The sequence below is a fragment of the Rhinolophus ferrumequinum genome, chromosome 16 (genome assembly GCF_004115265.2).
Source record: "Rhinolophus ferrumequinum isolate MPI-CBG mRhiFer1 chromosome 16, mRhiFer1_v1.p, whole genome shotgun sequence".
Taxonomy (NCBI): Eukaryota; Metazoa; Chordata; class Mammalia; order Chiroptera; family Rhinolophidae; genus Rhinolophus; species Rhinolophus ferrumequinum.
In genome coordinates this window covers 14,419,524-14,439,533 of record NC_046299.1, presented here as the reverse complement: position 1 = coordinate 14,439,533, position 20,010 = coordinate 14,419,524, and the positions used below count along the sequence as shown (strand labels likewise).

The window sequence follows — 20,010 nt, the reverse complement described above, 5'->3', positions numbered from 1 at the left end:
CCTTGTGGCCAGGAAAGGAATATTGGAAACCTGCAAAGTGAACAATTGACCGAGTTTACACATGGCTGGGAGACACTTGAGTTCTGACCAATTAAAGGAGAGTCTTTCTTGAACATTTGGGATGTTCATTAAGTCAGTAAAGGAGCCATACCTGAGTAATAACACTAAAGTAGCCCACAGTAAATGTTACTTTAAATCACTCTTATAAAATCTTTAAAACAAACCTCAAAAGACCAAGCTTATCTGCACTTTACTAAACGGCCTGTGAGCCATAGCCAACATACTGGGAAAAACACAACAAAATCCAGAATACAAAAATATAAAACTTACAATGTCCAGCATCCAAAAAGTATTACTCAAAATGGCAAGAAAGAAGAAAATATGACCCATAGCTAAGAAAGAAGAAAAACCAATCAAAAGAAACAAACATAATGGAGATGATGGAATTTACAAACAGGAGCGTTAAAGCAGCTGTTATACATATTCTTGAAGATTTAAAGGAAACTAGAAATATAATGATGAGAGAAATGGAAAATATAAAAATTACCCAATGGAATTTCTAGAGAAGAAAAATACATGTATAATGAAAAATTATGGAATTAACAGTAGATTAAAAACAGGGAAAAAAAGATCAGTGAACTTAAAGACATAGCAATAGAAACTATCCAAAAATGAAGCACAGGAAAAAAGACTGATAAAAATGAACAGAACTTCTGTGGATAAAATTAAGTGGTCTAATATCAAGTGGTTCTGATATTTTGGACATTATCATGTAGTCTAATATATATATGATTTAAGTTCCAGTAAAAGAGACGTCTGGGAGTAAGGAAGACATTAAGACTATTTGAAAATGTAATAGCCAAAAAGAATCACAGTTTTATAAAATCTATAAACCAAGGGATCCAAGAGCACAATGATCTGCAACCAGAATAGTCACAATGAAAAACACACTGCACATCATATTCAAATTGCTGAAAATCAATGACAAAGATAAAAATCTTAAAAACAGCCAAAGGAAAAAACACATTATATACAGAATGCTGCTTCACAATGTTTCTAAAATTATTTCCTCCTCCCAGGAGACTTTTTAAACTTTCTTTCCTAATTACATCCCTCCATGAAATTTTATTACCAGAGGTATATTGCTTACCTGTTTATGTACCGTGTGTATACAAGATCTGACAATTATGTTTGTGAACTCATCCTAGAACAAGTGCTACATACCTCATTGCTGAATATCACTATGGTCACCTTTGAACTACACCCCTTGGGAAGATATGCACCGACGCCATCACCTCGTCCACCCTTGAAAGCAATTTTGGAATTCTTCTTCTGGAATGGCCATCAGAGCTGTTGTCTTATTACCCTTGATGTCCTGAATGTCATCAAAATGTCTTCCTTTAAATGTATTTCCTTTATCTTCAGGTAAAGAAAGAAGTCATTTGGGGCCAGATCAGGTGAGTAGAGAGGGTGTTCTAATACAGTTATTTGTTTACTGGCTAAAATCTCCCTCACAGACAGTGCCATGTGAGCTGGTGCATTGTCGTGATGCAAGAGCCATGAATTGTTGGCAACATGTTCAGGTTGTATTTGTCTAACTTTTTCATGTAGCTTTTTTAGCACTTCCAAACAGTAAACTTGGTTAACTTTTGTCCGGGTGGTACAAATTCATAATGAATAATCTCTCTGATACCAAAAAAAGCTAGCAACATTGTTTTGACTCCTGATTTGGACTGATGGAACTTTTTTGGTTGTGGAGAATTGGCTGACTTCCATTGTGCACTTTGATGCTTTGTTTCAGGGTTGTATTGGTACACCCATGTTTCATCACCAGTGATAATATGGCCCTTGCTGCTCCAGAAGGTCTTGGCAAACTTGGACTCTCCTTTGCTTTTGTTCATCAGTGAGCTCCTTTGGGACCATTTTTGCACACACCTTTCTCATGCCAAGATTTTCAGTTAAGATTTTCCTAACTGTTTCTCTATCGATATTTACTTGGACTGCTATGCTTCTCACAGTCAGCTGACAATTTTGACGTACAATTTGATGAATATTTGCAATGTTTTTGTCAGTTCTGCTCATTACTGGCCGCCCTGAACTCTGTTCATCAGTGCTGTGTTCTCTCCCTTCAGAAAAATGTTTAATCCATTTGTACACTGCTGTTTTCTTCATGGCATTATCCCCATAAACTTGGACTAACGTGTCCCTGATTTCACTTTCACTCTTGCCAAGTTGGACAAGAAATTTAACGTTTATTCGTTGCTGTAATTCAAGCTCAGACATTCTCACGACGGCACACAAAAACATGCAACAATAATAAACGCCACTCAGCAAGCACTGCCACATGTCAACACAAACACAGCTGTGAGACACTGATATACCAAGATCACGAAACCTCACCGAATTCTTTGTACAGGGCTGCCAATGGAAGTGCACAGGGGCAAGTTTGCGAACTTAATTGTCACACCTCATAGTCAATCATTTCCAATAAAATTTCCCGTCTCGACACATGCATATTCTAAAATTCAGAAAAATAAAGGTACACAAATAGCTAAAATAATTTTGAAAAATAAAAAATAACAAAGAAAGTAAACTTTGTCCTATTAGATACCGAGACATTTTACGAAGACCTGATAATAAAGGTAGTGGGGTACTAGTACAGGAACAGACAAATAGACAAATGGAATAAACAAAAGAATTCAGAAAGAGATCCACGGTCTGTGACAAAGAAGCACCAGGATTCAGTGGAGGGAAAAAAATGAATTATTTAGTGGATTCTGTTGGGGTAAATGGCTCCCTGGATAAAGGTGAATAAAGTTGTGGCTGTAATTCAAACCACATTCAGATGGAAACTCAGAAAAAGACCTAAATGGGAAAGAAAATGCTACATATTCAATAGAAGAAGAATGTGTAAAAAATATCTCTTTGACCTTAGGGTGGCAGGATTTCTTGACTAAGACACCAAAAACATAAACCACATGGCAAAACTCAGTAAACTTGACTACATCAAAATTTAAAATATCTGTTCAAATATGGCTACTAGAGCCATCGTTAACTAAAGAGTGGCAGATTGAGAAGAGTTCATTAACATTGTCTAAAACCAACAAAGGAATAGACTCTAGAATGTAAGATATGGCAAATGAACAAAAGAAAGGCAGGAAATCCAATGGGGAGCTAAATGGCCAATAAGTTTATGGAAAACTGTTTAGCCTCATTGGTAATTAGAAAGATGCAAATGACAATAGCGATAAAATACTGATTGGCAAGAATGTGAAAAGTCAGAAAGACAAAATGTAAGACAAAGACGTGGAGAAAGAGGAATGTTCCAGTGAGGTCTTGCGCCAGCCTTCTGCAACACCAAGCGAGCACCATTCTCTAGAAATACAAGGATTCAACGTCCTCCGTGAGCTCTGGGGCTGCTGGCTGGGTGCTCAGGCGGAATGGCAGGGAGCCACTACACGTGACTCAAGGTGGAGCTGTCATTGAGCTGCCAGGTTATCTCCAAGGGCTGCCTGGATGCAGGCCAACGAAGGAGACCAAGGTGGCATTCAGGTCCTGGCACTTGTCCAGACCGAATGGGAAAATTCAGTGGAGGGTGCTTCACTCTCCACGTGTAGTGTCTTTCCATTTAGGAACGCACAAGATAGGGGGTGAGAAAAAGAGGCCAGTCCTTGGGTGTTGGAGCTAACACCTACCCCCTGCCCGGCGCCACCTCTCATTCTTGCAAGGAGGGAAAGAAAGTGGAAGATACGCCTGAGATCCTTAGGTCAGGCTCCTCTGTTGATACTGACATACTCTGGAACCCTGAGAGTCCTCATCCACACCGTGGGAAGGGCTCCGACCCCGGCCTACCTCACAGCATAGGTTACATAAACACAAAGGACTGTAATTTCAAAATGCAAGTGGTGGGCTGGGTCATTAGGAAGCATGTGTTGGCTGCTTTGAGGTTTGACCTATTTATTTTTCACCAGGAGCATTTTTGGAAACTCTCTGTTAAGGTTTTTCATTCCTTCTTCCTTTCTTCCCTCTGACTTTGACGTCAGCACAAAAGCCAGCGTGGGCAGAATTGGGGCGTTCAAAAACACTGCAGAGCAATGAGTCCATTCTTGACCCCTGTTCGCTCTAGTCACCGGTCTCTGCAAAAGTGCATTGGGCCCCAAGGATGAAGGACAGGCTCCTCATTCTTTGTCTCCTGGAGGTTTCATTTTCTGGTCCCTCTGTTTAGCAGCCCAGGACTGGGGTCCTAAGCAGAAGCCTCAGTCCCAAGGTTTGTCCTAGGCCAGCTAGGCCTAAGGCTTACGCTTCTCCCATCTATTACTCGAAAAATAGAACTTTGGGTTGGCCAAGTGTGTGCTCTACAAAACATTCAGGAGGCAGAATAGACTTACTCATAGCGATCGGATGAGATTCTGGCCACCAGCTTCACATCCCCTAACATTTTCCCTACCTTGGTGACAGAAGTCTCAGAATTTGCCATTATATCTAAAAAGGAAAACGTGAGCCTAGCCAGAAGTATCCCATTAAGCTTTGTCAGTCATTTATGCCTCAGTGTGAATAAGAAATTCAGAGCCTTTCCTGAGGTTACAGTAGGAGAAAAAGAGATTCTAGAGTCTTCCAGAAGCCTGCCAAGTAAGATAAGAACTTCTAAGGGGGAATTGGGTACAAGCAAAGAGGGGAAGGTGCCAATGACAAATCCCTCCCACTCCTGCTGGCCCTGGTTGAGACTGGTCTGCTCAAAGCCAACCCCTTCTCCCCCCAGGATGCTGGCGCATCCCCTGGTCCCTGCCAAGCCCTGCTGCCAAGGCTGGTACCCGGGTGTCAGACCCACTTGGATCTCCTAACCCCACTTCTCTCCTCACTCTCTCTTTCACCTTTTTTCTGTACAGATCTCTCCATTACCTTTTCATTTTCTCTCTCACTTTTTATTTTACCCTCTCATTTTTCTTTTTCTTTCTCATTCTCAGTTTTTGTCTTTCACTTTCTCTCACATTTTCTCTTATTTCCTTTTCTTTCCTTTTCTGTCTTTCACATTCTCTCTTTTACTTTCTCTCATTCTCTTCTGCTTCATTTTCATTTGCTCTTACTTTTTATTGTAGTCCTCAGCCTGCCTTTCTAGAATGCAGCGTCTCTCTTCACTTCCCCGTCTTCTAGATATTCTTCAATAGAAAAGACGTTTTTGTTCACGTAAATGCTACCCATTGTCAGCAAGCCCACTCGTTTTTGTCTTTTCCTCTCTCTCTTTTTCCCTTTTCCCATTTCCATCACTTCCGCCCCTCTCTCCTCTCTCTTTCTCTCTCCTCCTTCAATCGCCTTCTCTTCCGCCATCGTTTTCCTTTCAGCTGTGTGAACATCTCAATTGCGCCATGTCGGCAGATCCTTGCTGCTCTGATATTTTATACGAGGTGCGTCTGCTTTAACTATTCCACTTAAAAATGAAACCCATCTGCCGCAAACTGAAAACAGCCTCTCCCCCACCAGGAACAATAAATATTGATGACTTGAGGCCTGATTGGCTTTATGATGTTTGATGACAATTGGTATCAGTTACAGAACTTACATCATTTAATAAAAAAAAAAAGAGAAAAGCCCTAGCTGGGATGTTGCATGTCAACAGACATTATTAAATGTCAAAAGAAATACATTTTCTTCAAGAGCCTGAAATCTAAGCAATGTGAGGGTGCCGGGGAGAGGATGGGTGGGGAAGTTTGGACAGCTTTTATGTGGAGTTAGGAATATTGTTTCTTTTTGTGTCCACCCTAATTTGTGCCAGTTGAGTTTTCCTGGAGCCTTGCTGTAGCCACCACCACAAAGCCTTTCTGAAGACATTCTCTTCCTTTTCATTATTTGAAAAGCTGAGCCCATGTGACGTCTCTCCCCTTCCCCCACGGGCTCCAGTGGAGAAAACGGGACACGCTGAAGGACACAAGCTCTGGGACCTGCAGGTGAGGGGAGAACACTTGTGTCTCTCTTTATTTTTTATTGTCAGTACAAAATCAGAACTGTCTGGCTCTGAAGTTGAAAGCAAATAAACCAAGATCTGGTATGTGAGGCTACTGTGCTTCTATTTATACCCTGATAAGTTAAATATAAAAAGCCTTTTTAAAGGGGTGGCTGCCAACATTTCTATTTGGGGTACATTCGGTCATAAAAAAAAATTAGAAAGGTGGAAACATTTACTGCTATTTTAAACGTATTTTGATGCTTTACAGAGTTGGATTCTGACTACCTTAGATACTTCCGGAGACTCATTTGGGTATATTTAGAAGGATCATAAATTCTTGTGGTCTTGAGGGTGGTTTGGTGAATTAAGTCCCTAAAGGCTTTTTTCATTGAAAAGGTTAACATGGCTTCTTCAAGTTCTTAACTGACCTCCCTTCCACCGCCATGGTCTTATGCTGTGGGAGATCAGACCTTTTTACTCACTGCAGTTGTATTCTTCCAAAGAAGATTCTGGAAAAAAAAGAACAGACCTGCAGCGATATGCTACTTGACCCTGCATTTGTAAAACAGGGTTATTATTAATACCTATCTGAAAGGGTCATTGTGGAGGTCCCAGAAATATTGTGTGTAAAAGTGGTATGAAAATGGAAGAAGGCTGACAGGTATCTCTCCTAGAGAAGCAGCATGTCACTAGGAGATTACTGGATTCTGGACACTTGACGGCTGGGACGTTAGGCAAGTCATGTAACCTTTCAGAGCCCTTACTGGGTATTAGATGCAAAGTGTCTGAAAGTGTTTCACAAACAACGAAGTGCTGCATTCTTTCATTCAGTAATACTTGGCAACACTGTGCAAGGCAAGCTGCTAGGAGCTGGGGATGCAGATAGAGGATGTCAGAGGAACAGTTCTGAGGAGCAGGGGAAACCTGGAGCCACCCCCAGGCTATGGAGGAATTTCAGTGAAGGTGGATACACTGGGCGGAAAAAGTTCCAAAGAAGGATGTGAAAGAACAACTGGGTTCAAGTGTACAAGATATGGTGGGTGGGGAGTGAGGGCACTGGGGAGTTGGGAGGTTGTACTTTGTTGGTTGACAAGTTGTCCAAGGCTGATAGAAGCATAGGATTAGTGCTCAAAAGGAAAGAATGAGACTGAATTTGGATAAAGGAGGGATATGGAGGCTGGAAGGATGAGTTGCAAGACCTTGGGTGAGGCGAATGGTGAGCAAAATGTAAGGTTCTGATTTTTACCGATATTGCCATTGTGTTCACATTGACAAGATTTGCCCTGTTTTCTCTTTGAGTGGTTATGGTGGGAATGAAATTGGAATGCTTGGAAGGTCTATGCAGGCCCTCTCTGACCCAGCCCATTACCTGAATGATCTTAGTCACCCAAGTAAGGGGGCTGGGGGGTCAGACGTTGGCTGGATTCTCTCAGAAATGACTTTCTTGTGATTTTCCAGCAATTCCTTCCCTCAGCCAAACCAGAAAAACCACTGAACCTGAGGTATTTGGCGTGGGTGACGGTGTTCTGGATCCTTTAAAGGCGAATGTCTGTAAAATGAAAATGGTTCCCTTAAAAATTTACTTAGTCCTGCAAGTGTGTGTGTGTGTGTGTGTGTGTGTGTGCAGGGGAGGGGTCCAATGAGGCTCTCACTTTTTCCCAAATGAACTTTCCCAAACTAACTAAGAGCAAGTGCAAACAGATAGGGAGGGTGTTTCATAATAGAAACAGGCTCTTCCAACTGACTACCATCAAATTAAAAAAAAAAATCACTGTCTCCCTCTCTCCTCCTTTTAGAAGTTGTCCCTTTAAGTGAGGTAGGCAAGCTGGAGTTGTTTACCTCCAAGGAATTTAAGAGAATCAACATGTTTTCCTTTCCTGGTTGCATCTGTGGTTGAATTGCTTAAAATATTTCACTTCGTAAAGTAACCTCGGATTGTTACGGTGGATTTTCTTGTTTTGTTTTTTATCCTCCTTGGTTTTTTGTTTGCTTGTTTGTTTTGTTTTTTTCTTTTTTTTAAGGTAGAGAAAACCAGCTCTAGGAAAAAAAAAACAAAAAACAAAAAAACCCCACCAACTTCTAGTTGTCAGAATCGGAATGCATATCAGTTATGCTGGGAGACAATGAAAACATCAAAAAGCACATACAAGCCATAAAAAATTCAGGTCCTCTGAAGCAATGTGGGACATGCTTGGTTGCACTCCTCATTTGCATGTCAGTACCCACAATGCTCTGCAGGCTCCCAGATCTTTCCAAGCAGCCCCAGTGTCTGAGCTCTAGGGAACAAAGTGAAAGATTCGAGTGGGTTTGTGGGTGAGAGAGGTGCTTTGGAAAAGCTAGGTATTGTGGGGGAGAGAACGGCTCCGCTGTGGTGATTAGCAGGCAGCCCTTTAGGTTTTAATCACAGGCTTGGGAGCTCTACCTTGCTTTGGGTTTTGTTTTGTTTTGTTTTCTGCCTTCCTCTTCTTCCCTTTCCCCAGTATGCTGTGATGGTGAAGGCACACTGTGCAGGGAAGAGGAGAGGGACGCCAACCTTTAGAAGTCCTAGCTGACTGGATTGCCACAGCATATGCCTAGAATTCAAGATTTTTGAGCAGTATGTGTGTTCTGATGCTGGTCCTCACCCCAAGACATGTTGGCCTTTTCTACATTTTGGGTCCCATGGACAGTCCTGGTTTAGTCAATGTGAAAGACTTAGAGGTGCCACCATGACACACAGCTGGAGACAGGGATTTCCACTCAGCCCTGCCAATGGGGCAGCCTCTGACCTCATTCTTCCCACCCACACACCATGCTTTTCCCTCCTAACCTTGCTCCCCAAGGAGTCCAACAGAGCTGTTGCCTGGACATTCCAAATTCCAGGGGTTGCTTGGGAATACAGGCCTCAAACTAAGAGTAGGAAGAGGACAGACATAAATTTGGCCCCGGTCTAAGGCCCCCTCAGCCTCCAGGGTGGTCTTGGGTGAGTCACTTACCACCCTCTCTATGTCTCCTTTCCTTCCCAAGCCTGTCCTGGGAGCTGTAAAGGATCAGTGACTGTTATTCCACTTGTGATTTTTAACATGGCTAACCATTCTGGGAGATGACAAAATACATTAAAAAATAAAAATAAAGCTCAATTTTTGAGGCTTCTACCTGGAAGGTTTTTGTCTAGATTTGTACTTTGATTTTTGAGCTTCACACTTCTCCGTGCTGCAAAGGAGTTCTTAGGCTAGATTAATTTATCAGTAGGAAGATCTGGGCAGAAAAGGCAATTTGGATACATGTAGGCTCTCAGCCCATCTCCTGAAACCCTGAACTTCAGCAGTAACATAAAAGTCAGCCACCACCCAGAATTCAGAAGTGGCTGCCTTGAAAACGATCCAGCAGACAGATTTGTTTGCTCTAAACCTGTACACAGCTTTGTACGATGTGTTCAGTCAGTTGCCAACATTTTAAAATTAGGAGTTTTTATAGTATATCTTAAAACATCTGAAGATCTGACCACACTAGACTGACATTTCCTCATAGTAACCACTTGTCAAGGTTGCATAGACAGCGCCCCCTGGTGGGCAGGAGGCTCTCTTCTCCAGCAGGGCCTGCTGTCGGGTCCACCACAGTCCCTGGAATCCTTTGGTCTGAGACCATCCACTCAACTTAGGATGTCCCTCTCTGGCTTTTGCATGCTCAGCCTTGACCAGGCTCATAGATTCTTAAGTTCTTGCTTTCTTATCGGTAGCATTGGCAGGGATGCCCCAGTCCTCAAGTTTGACAGCTTTTCATAGTGGTAATAAAGGGGAAACAGCACCAAGGGCCTTGACTCATAAGCATTCCCAGCTTTTCTGTCCCGATCCCGAAACACACTCTACTTTAGCACATGTGTTCTTCACCTGCTGTATCCTGAGGAGGAATCTGTTCTGGCCTCCCACCTCGTCTTGGTATATTTCCCTTCACTTCGGATGCCTAAAATAGTCTAGGGTGAGGGGTGAGTTGCAAGGTTTGGATTTTAAAAAATTCTTTCCCCAAGTTGTTGTGTCTAATTTGGGCTGCAAATGGGTGTTGGTGTCAATGACTGACCACTGTTTGGTCTACACAGCCATCTCTGTTGAACTTGGATGGCGGCAAAAGCCCAGTTTCCCCAAATAAAGTCTAAATACATTTACACATTTATCCCCATGTGCGTCTTTATGTTTCTACCTGTCTCAGCACACCTCAGACATGTCCATGGATGGGAGAAGAAAATGGGCAGGTAACTTGACCCTCTACTGTAAACTTCATAAAAGAAAAAAATTCAATTGGATAGAGAGTGGTAAAGGTACTCAGAGCAAGGAAGTCAGAATAAAAACTTGGATTGCAATTTGGTTGTTTCCTTATGACTTAAAGGACAAATAATATCATGAGAGAGAAGCATGAGAAGTAAAGCAGTGAGAAAATTAAGTGAAAAGGTCATTTTTAATAATTATTCCTCCCCTGCCCCCCAAACAAAATCTAACTGGGATTTTTTTAATCAACATCAGAAACTTAAATATGTTTAATATTCACCAAGTTATGAGGCAGTTATAACAACAGGTGATGCCAGGTGTTAATAATACTGGTGATGACAGTTACCATTTCTTAAGAGCTCACTATATTCTAGGAACAGTCTAAGGGGTTATTATGCATTGATTCCTTTAGTCTTTGTAACAACTCTGTAAGGTTGATATATGTTATCCTCATTTTATAGGTAAGAAAATTGAAACTTAGCATGGTTAAATAATTTTCCCAAAGTCCCAGAGGTGGAAAGGGGTGGAGTTTGTATTCAAACTGCACCAACCTCCAGGATAATCTCAGCCTGGGCAGCAAGACTGATGCTCCCATCACCAGCTAGTGAGAGTCAGGATCATGCTTTGGTCATGACTGGCTTGGAGACTGGCATGGTGGAGAGTTTGAGAAAACTGGAGAAAGACAAATGGTGTGTTTAGCCCACAATTCCATTGCTATAAATGAACCCCCAAGGAAGTGCTGTGGTAGGCCCACTAGCTCCTCCCTGATGAAACCCCTGATCTTTAGGGATTATCCATCTCTAGTCCAAGTGATGGAATGGGCCACTGCCTGGCAGATTTGATGGTGTCTTCACACTGAATTTGTGCTTATTGAAATTGTGCTCCCTGAAAGTGTGCTCATTGTCTGAGGGTTCTAGGACCTGGCTGAACTGACAAGGCCACGCCTGAAGCAAGGCCAGGGTGGAGAGGCAGGGTCAGAACTGAGAGGAAGCCCCATCTTCTTCTGCATCATATTTGAAGAGGGTGGTGAGGATGGAATGGGGGTCTGAGCCCCCAAAGCACATGGCTGGAGAAGAGACAGGTATTATCAGTGAACCCTGAGTCAGAAATGGGCAACTCTCTATACAGTGAGTATCAGATGTGGGCAGTTGCTTGAACAGGCTGAGCTGCACTGAAGGCTCAACTTTGATACACCCCTGCCATAGACACTGAACATCTATGGGAGAGGCATTGTGCCAGGGACTGTGAGAAAGACCAAAATGAACAAGGCAGGTTCTGTGCCTTGTAGCAGCTTTCACAATCCCTCTGTTGCAAGGAAGCTCTGACAGAGACTCCAAGTTCAGGGGAAGAGAATAGCTCATTCTAATGGGGGAGTCGGGAGCTCTGCCCCCAGGGTCAGTGTTTCACTTTTTCATCCCCCCATGTGGACCACTGAGTTGGGTCTACAGTGGACATTAAGTAAATGTCTGTTGATGAGAGACTGCCTCAGTCAATAGTTGAAATTTTTTCTTGGGGCTCCTGGAAAGATTTGTGGGAGAAGTAGAAATTTAATGTATGTTGTATCTGTTAAAATTAGACTTGTTGCTAGAAACAGACATCTGAATTGATAGTTGTAATAAATAATTAAAGGTTGGTTTTTCTGTCATGTGACATGAAGTCTGGAGGTTGGCAAGATGGCAACTTCATGGTCATCAGGCCCTCAGCCTCCTTCAATCTTTCTGCTCTACTAGCTTAAGCTCATGAATTCCACCCCCAAGACTGACTCATGGTAACAGTATGGCTGCTGGAACTCCATTGATCACATTCAGGTTCCAGGTAGAAGGAGAAAGGGGATAAGGACAGCCTTCCCAGAAGCTTCAAATGACTTTTCATTGGCCACTTATAATTGCAAAGGAGACCAGGAAACATGTTCTTTTATCTGGGCACATTGTAAATCTAAGTAAAGTCTTGTTTCTGTTAGTAAGGAAGAAGGGAAGAATGGATAGTGGGTAAACAGTTGCAGACTCTGCTTTGCAAGATTCAGCTATCTTTATGGAGAAAGAGAAGAAAAGGAATTCACCAAGGTAATTCCTGTCCCTCTCCTGTCCTGGGAGAGGCACAGCTTTGAAACATTCTTTATTGTGGTTTGATGATGTGGCAAATACAATGTGTGGGTGCCAGGGGCATATAATTAGTTCCTTTGCTACTCAAACCCTATTGCCAAGGGCCTAGTTAATTGCACTGACTTCTCCTTCATTATTTTCAGCTATTTAAAGTGCCTCTAAGAATATTCAGCCTCTATTTCTTAATGACGCTTCTGGTGAAAAATGGACTCTGACAGGTATGTGTAGAGAACTGTCCTGCTGGCAGAGCTGGACGTGTGAGAAGGGCAGGTGGTTGAACAGATAGGCAGATCAAGTCTTCAGTAAACACCAAATATAACTCAACAGTAAACTCACTGCCTCTCACTGCCTTTAAAAGGCTATTACAGGATATTTAATGACTTCTGCTACACAGAACACTAGAGTTTCTCACTTTTTTTAAGGCTACAAAAATTAAAGCTACTGTGCAAGACAAGTGCCAAATTTCCATTCATGTGTTTGTTCAGCTTTCTTCGCTTTTCCTCCAAACCCAAAACAAAAAGATGCGCTTGGTTCTCCCAAGATGGCAACCCAATAGCCAGCCATGTGTTTCTCAGATAAGGAGAGCTCCCTGGACAGAGCGAGCTTAATGGGGCTGGGATGTTTTCCAGTTCTCTTTAACCCAGGGCCAGGGAAGCTGGACTGAGGTTTCTAAAGAGGAGAGGCAGCCATGTGAAATGGAAACCCTTGGAGTTCTGCTCAGTGAAGGATTGCTGAAGGGGTAGACCACCTCCTGGTGAAACCATCAGCTCTTACTAGGCATGGAGGAAAGTACCAGGCCTTGAAGGAGGTTGGGGCCATTCAAAACCCCACATCTCACTAATATTTCAACATCTGGAAAAAGACATGAAAAGGAGAGAATAATTTCTTCATATGATTCATACTGGAAATTATTTACAAACATCTTCCTTTCTAGTTTCACTGTAAACTCCATACAAACAAGGAATATGGCTTTCTTCCTCTCTATTCTAGCTCCTTGCCTGGAACATAAGCAGTACTCCGTAAGTATTAGTTTAATGACGATAGAGCTCACACCACCTAATTTCTTTCTGGAACAATGTCTGACTTGGCTTCTCCTATCTTCTTTGTTACCAGGCTTTTGACATATTTTCTCTTGGGCATTTTCTTTGTTCATTTGTTAGTGATTGAGATTGTATTGTATATATACAAAATTGTGTACAATGTAATATGCAATATAATTTAGTATACTCTGATAGATACACAATTATATATGATGCTTTGTCAAGTAGCATTATAGCATAAGCATGTTCCTATGTGTGTTGTATAGGCTAAACTGCTGTAATAAAAAGATCTCAAAATACAGAGGCTTAAATAAAATAGAACTTCTTTATTTCTCAAATTACAGTCTAAAGATAGGCTCCATCATGTAATTTAGGGAATAGACTAGAAGAACAATTCTTTCTTTCTTCTTTAACACATGGTCTCCAACCTTGGTCCCAGATGGCTCCTCCAGTTTTCATCATTTCCAAGCCACGGAGAAGAGGGAAAGAGAGAATGGAGAGCAAGCAGCTTCCTCATAAAAACATAATCCAGAATGTGCATACTTTACTTGGTTTTTATATCTCATTTGTCAAAACTTAGAATATGACTATATCTAGCTGCAAGGGAGGCCAGTAGTTGTAATCTCTAGTGGAACAATCATATGTAGAATCAGTGTTTCCAAATACTCAATGGATATTAATCTTCAGGGTTTACAAATGAGAAGTTGGAATTCCTGAGAGTTCTTGGAAATTCCTGAAATCATAAGTTATTCTTAAAAGACTTTCAACATTCTTCATACTCTTTACTCATTACTATGGATATCTAACAATGTTGGGCTGATAAATAAGAAATATTAAGTTTAGTGAATTTACAAACTATAGCCTGTAAGAAATAACCAAACATTGGAAAATACCAGTGAACATTACTAGGCAGTATACGAATAATGTAATATTCAAATCTCCTAGCAAAGTTAAAGCATTATATAAAATTACATGTCAAAATTGCCAATTTAAGGACTTATTTTGCTCCCCAAACTTGTTATTTCTGAGAATATCATTAACAAGATATGTATAAAGTATACATGTAAAGAAACTTAATAATACTTATTTTATTTGCAAGAATGACTTGCCATCAATAATAGTCAGGGCCACGAACACACACTTATAACAGGACAAGAGCTACAAGCAAGACTGGCTGATTAGATCTGACATTTTCTCTCCTATGTGCTCCTGTTCTGGTTTCCAGAAATATCAATCTTAACCTATTCATGTTTTCTGCTCTTGTTTATGACTTGACATTGGTGGATTGAAACTGTAATATGTCTATGTTGATTGTTAAGCTACAATTCTTGCAGGAGAATGACTATACTTTTTCATTTGCAGTATTACCCCAATTTTTTAAAACTAGTTTTTCTTTTAGGATTTAAAAAAACATGACAAATTTCCCAAGAAATACTGCAAAGCAATTCTCACATGGAAACTGTAGTCAGGACGAGTATGTATGTGGGTTGGGGTTGGGAAGTTCTCTTCCTAAAAGACAGGAGAGAATGAATATTTGCAGATATCTCTGTTCAGGACCAGCTACATAATTTCTGGACTTAATGCAAAATGAAAATATGGTTCCCCCTTGTTAAAAAACTATTAAGAATTTCAAGATGGTGGCCATGGAATGTTAAACCAAGTGTAGGGCCCTCCTAAACAGGGGGCCTTGTTTAACTGCACAGGTCCCACACCCGTGAAGCTGGCCCTGTCTCTTGTACATCATGTTATTTAAAAATATTTGTTAACATCATTTTAAATGGCTGCATAGTATTCCACTGTATGGCTTTACCATAATTTGTATAACTGTTTCTGTAGTTTTGGAAATCTTGGTGGCTTTTAACTCAGCAATCTTTTCTACCAGTTTTACTTACCATTGTATTGTTGGGATTGGTTTGGTCTCCAAATATGCATGGAAACTTTGGGCTTTCTCTTCAGGATGTGGAGCCTTAGCTTTCACATCCCCTGGGAGCTACAGACCACTGTTGTTGAGTCACTGCCTCTTACCCACAGGGTTCAAGTGTGGGCAAGGCCAGATAGGCAGAAACTAGGACCAGATAAGAACTTTGGACAGGAGGCCAGCACAGTCATGAACAAAATCAACAGGTAAATCAAGCCAAGTCTGGGTGGAAAGACATCAAGAAGAGCAGAATGGCAGGCAAGGCAAATGTGGGCCTGTCCTCAGAGGTAGGACAAGAGATAAGCTCCCAGGAGGTTTTGCTCAGCCAAGGGCAGCTGTTGTCTTTGGCTTGGGGCTACCTGGTTCTTCTCCAGTTCTTCCCCAGGCAGTATAGCCCCAAGCTGATCTGGACACTGCAGTGCTATCTCTGCCCATGTTGGATGACCCTCTCTCTTGTAAACTCTATGCAAGCTGGGAGCTTGATTGCTAGGATCTGGAAAATGATTAGGTGGGCGGGGTTATCAGTTCTCTGGGCTTCCAGAATCTTTTGCAGTTCTCTGTGTGATGGGCAGCCTGAGACATTTTGTTGGGAGCAAATGAACACGTCCTTCTTGGCTGACATATTTAGCAGGGACAGACCAATGTGACAGAACAGAAGGCAGTACAGTGCAAGGTGGGGAAAAGCACAGAATAGTTATCGCTGGGGCCAGAGACACCTCTGACACTGTCATTTATAACCTAACTGTTCTTAGGTGACACACTTAGCCTTTCTGTGCTTGTGTTTCCCCATCTGTAAAGTGGGACCAATGACTCATTTCAGGGGTCAGCACACTTTTTCTGTAAAAGGCTACCTAATAAATATTTTAGACTTTGCAGGGCATAGAATTTTTGTTGCAAGTACTCAACTGCCATTGTAGAGTAAAAGCAGCCACAGATGACATGGAAATGAATGGTGGCAGCTATGTGTCAATAAAACTGTATTTACAGAAACAGGCGGCTGACTGTTGTTTGCTGACCCCTGACCTACTTCTTAGGACTGCTGTGAGAATTAAATGAGATACTGTGTGTAAAAACGCCTACTACAGGCCCTCCGTATGAGAGTCACTGGCACGGGGAGCAGGGACAGCCAGAGAAGAGCTGATGGGAGACTCAGTCACAGCTCCTCAGGCTGTAAGATCTGGCCCTTCGTTTGTTAACACGATCCTGAAAGGATCCTCGTCACCCAGTTTTTCTTCCTGGGAGCCAAAGTGCCAAAAGGAGGGATTTTAGCATTCTCCTGTAATAGTAGACATAATGGTACACGTCTCTTCTGCGTTAGTCACACGGAAATTATTTTTGAAGATGAACGTTTTCTAAGATGTACTTACAGAAATGTGGCTGCAGCCAGGAGAAGAGTCTTTGAGAATTTTCTAGCTCCTCTTCTTGTTGGTAATGTATGTTCGTGAAAGAACATCCCTCCTCTTCGATGTTGTCAGTTTGGTCCTCCATGGGGAGCGCTTGCGGAGGAATTCTTTCAAGCCTGAGTGCCCTTGTTGAGCTGCCAAAGGGTGGAGGTAGCTCAGAACGATGGCGTCTCCGGGTCCGAACCAGAAACGGATTCCTGCAAGTTTTTTCATCATGGAATCTTCAAGAGGAGATGTTAGGGTGGAGATTCTGAATCTAGTTCAGGGTAGGACCTAGGAATCTGTCATTAAATAATAATTTCAATAAAAGGTCCCCAGGTGATTCTGGTGCTCAGCCAAGTATCTGCTTAGCTCTTGGCCAGCCTCCCAGCTGCGCTTAGCTGGCCTGTTGTATTCCCAAACCCCATTCCCCCAAACCCCACGCCCCACAGCTGCCTGATGTGCCTCTTTTCTTTGTCCACTGCTATGTTAGCCAGAAGGCAGAGGGTTTCCAAGGTGCGCGAGTACCCGCAGCGATCTCTCTGCACTCCAAGAAGGAAATGATTTCACACCAGTTGGGCCAGCTGGGAATGCTGGAATGTGTGTGCTCGGCCTGTGGACACAGGAGAGCTTCAGGCTGGGAGGATTTCAGTGTTTCCGAGTCAACGCCGAAGGCTCATCCACTGTTGGGTGGGAAAGTCATTGATTTTCCTTGATAATAACTCAAGTGTATTTGTTCAGTGCCTTTCAGAACCAAAGCTGTGTCTGATTTTATTTTTTGTTTGTTTGTTCTGAGAAGAAAAGGCTTGACTAACTAAAGCAAAATCTCGGTGTTTTACGGTTCGGTGGCTGCTGGGATCAAGCTGGCCGCATCTCTCTATCAAATACATTGATTCTTCAACAGATATTTTATGAGCACCTACTGTGTGTCACGGTGCGCTTTGGGAGAAGCACAAAACATGGCAGTTTCTGAGATGGCTGCCCTGCTCCTGCCTCTCAGTCCTAATCAAGTTCTGTATTAAGAAACGATTCCCAGACAAAAGTGTTTTCGGGCAACTTGGACCAAGTGCCCCGTAAAGCAGTAAATTTGTTGTCTGGCCTTGATTCTGCACTTCCTGTGCCCGATGTTTGCCTTCTTCCCAGTAAGCAAGTCTTTTTCCCTCCCATTGATTGAGTGTCTGCCATGGAACATGATGCTAAGGGCTTTATCCCTGCTATCTGATTTGCTCTTCCCACAACCACAGCAGGTAAAAAACATGGTTCCTGTGTGACAGGTGAGGAAACTGAGGCTCAAGAGGGATTATTGGCCTACGCTTTGAAGCCAGGTTGTCTGATGCCAAATCTAGTGCTCCCGAGCCTTGTCCTACGTGAAGCCCCAACGTAGGCCATCGCCTCTGTGACCGGGTTTCAATGTGCTCCCGGATCAGTTCGCATCTGCTCCTCTAGGCCTATGCCCCGGCCGGTGAAAATCAAGTCTCATTTCACCATAGTGCGCTTCATGGGAAAGTGTGACATTCGTATCCAGAAAGACCAGCTGTGTGACTAGAAAGTCGCTCCTTTTTTCCTCCAGGTTGTCTGTCTTTCTGGAGCTCACTGAATCCTTCTAAACCAGTAGTTCTTAAAATATGATGCCTGCACCCGCCCCATCAGCGTGGCTTAGAGACTCAGAAATGCAAATTATCGGGCCCCACCTTGACTTACTAAGTCAGCACTTCTTGGGACAGGCCCAGGAACTTGTTTGAGCAAGTCCTCCAAGATGCATACTGAAGTCTGAGAACCACTGGCCTACGTTTGGTGTCGATATGCTTCAGCGCTATCCTGTGGCCTTACTGCAGACTGGGGCTGTATGAGGCTCCCCACCAAAAACAGGAAAGGGCAGTGAGGACAGGGGCACTTCTGTGCTCCAAAATTTGGAAACATTGTATATACTATTGCTCTCTTGGAAATTCTTAAAGATACATGATACCAGCATATTCGAGACCAAGAGGAATCCTACAGAATGCCTATTGAGGTCCCAAGGAGCTAGCAATGGGTAACACGTTGGGGAGGGTGGGGATCAGTCATCCCAATCCTCAGGTGCATAAGGACCCTCACTTTGAACATGTTCATCAGAATGAAATATCCAAAAGCCCTATCCCAAATTCAGGCACATCAAGAAAACTTGTTTCGAAAATCGTTTTTGGATCTACACCAACTATGTTGCACAACTCCAAGGGCCAGCCCTGTGGGAGTGGAGCCCCCTGCAGTTGTGCAGCACTCTGGCCTGGATCTATAGCCAAATACTGAATTAATGAAGGGCTTAAGGACGTAAATGTTTCCGTCTGTCAGAAATTATTCAGAATCAAGGAGTTTGGGAGAGTCCAAGGAGAGGATTTCTAAGAAATTTCACCTTTTAAAACTGCGTGGAAAATATTTCGGGATGAACTTTGCCAGTTGTAACTATTCCAATACATGAAACTACTTTGAATGTAGTCATATTTCTGCTCTCTTTAAGCCTAACTCATTTTACATTTTCAAAGCATTTCACAAGAACACTTTGTATTTAGGTAACGTCTTTCATCCCCAAGTCTCAAGAATCTTAGAGGGAGGATTGGCAAAAAAAAATTCCCCAAAGTGAAGGTCCCCTCTCTCTCGTGGGGTGGTAAGTTTCCAACAGTAGCAGAAAACTTGCTGACACTGAAGTCATCAGCTAACTATTGAAACAACATCAAAGCTAATCAGTAGATGGAGGAACCAGCCTGGACCACATGACGACGGGCTTCATATTTCCATGAATTAATTTAAGAAAAATAAAAGGGATAGATATTTCTTGTTCTCTTTGTGGTGCCCTAAGAACTTCACATTTAATCAGGAGGAGATGCTTGCTATTTTCAGGACCCAGTCATGCCTGAGAGGTGCCCCCAAATTATTTTGCATTAGATGCTGGTCCCAGATTCAGCAGGGAACCAGAAATGGGAGACACACATAAAAGATGGGTATAGGGAGAAGGTGAGAAGTGCCAGCTCTGAGTTCCCTTCTGCTTGGCAGGTGACTTCCTTTTCTTTTATTTTCAAATAAAGTTTATTATTTTCTCCCTCGTGAGAAGAACACATTCTTCTTATAGAAAATTTGGTGAAAATAAAAATGCAAGAAGCAAAGAAACTCCCATCACCCAAAGAGAATACAGCAATTTGCTGTATTTCCCTCCAGTCTTTTTTCCATGTATTTTTTAGAAACAGAATTAAGGTCGTGCTGTATGGACAATCCTGATTCTAGGATATTATAGAACAACCTGGGCATGTTCTTATGTTTTTTCAAATCCTGCGTAAACAAATGAAACCATACACTCTGCAGGACAAGGACCAGCTCTATCTTGCTCATCATAGGGACCCTGGGACCTAGCAAAG

General features: G+C 42.4%; 1 pseudogene; it reads left to right on the top strand.

The window, feature by feature from the left end:
* Window positions 1-5,363: 5,363 nt before the first annotated feature.
* On the top strand, window positions 5,364-18,170 carry LOC117036318 (uncharacterized; annotated as a pseudogene).
* Window positions 18,171-20,010: the final 1,840 nt, after the last annotated feature.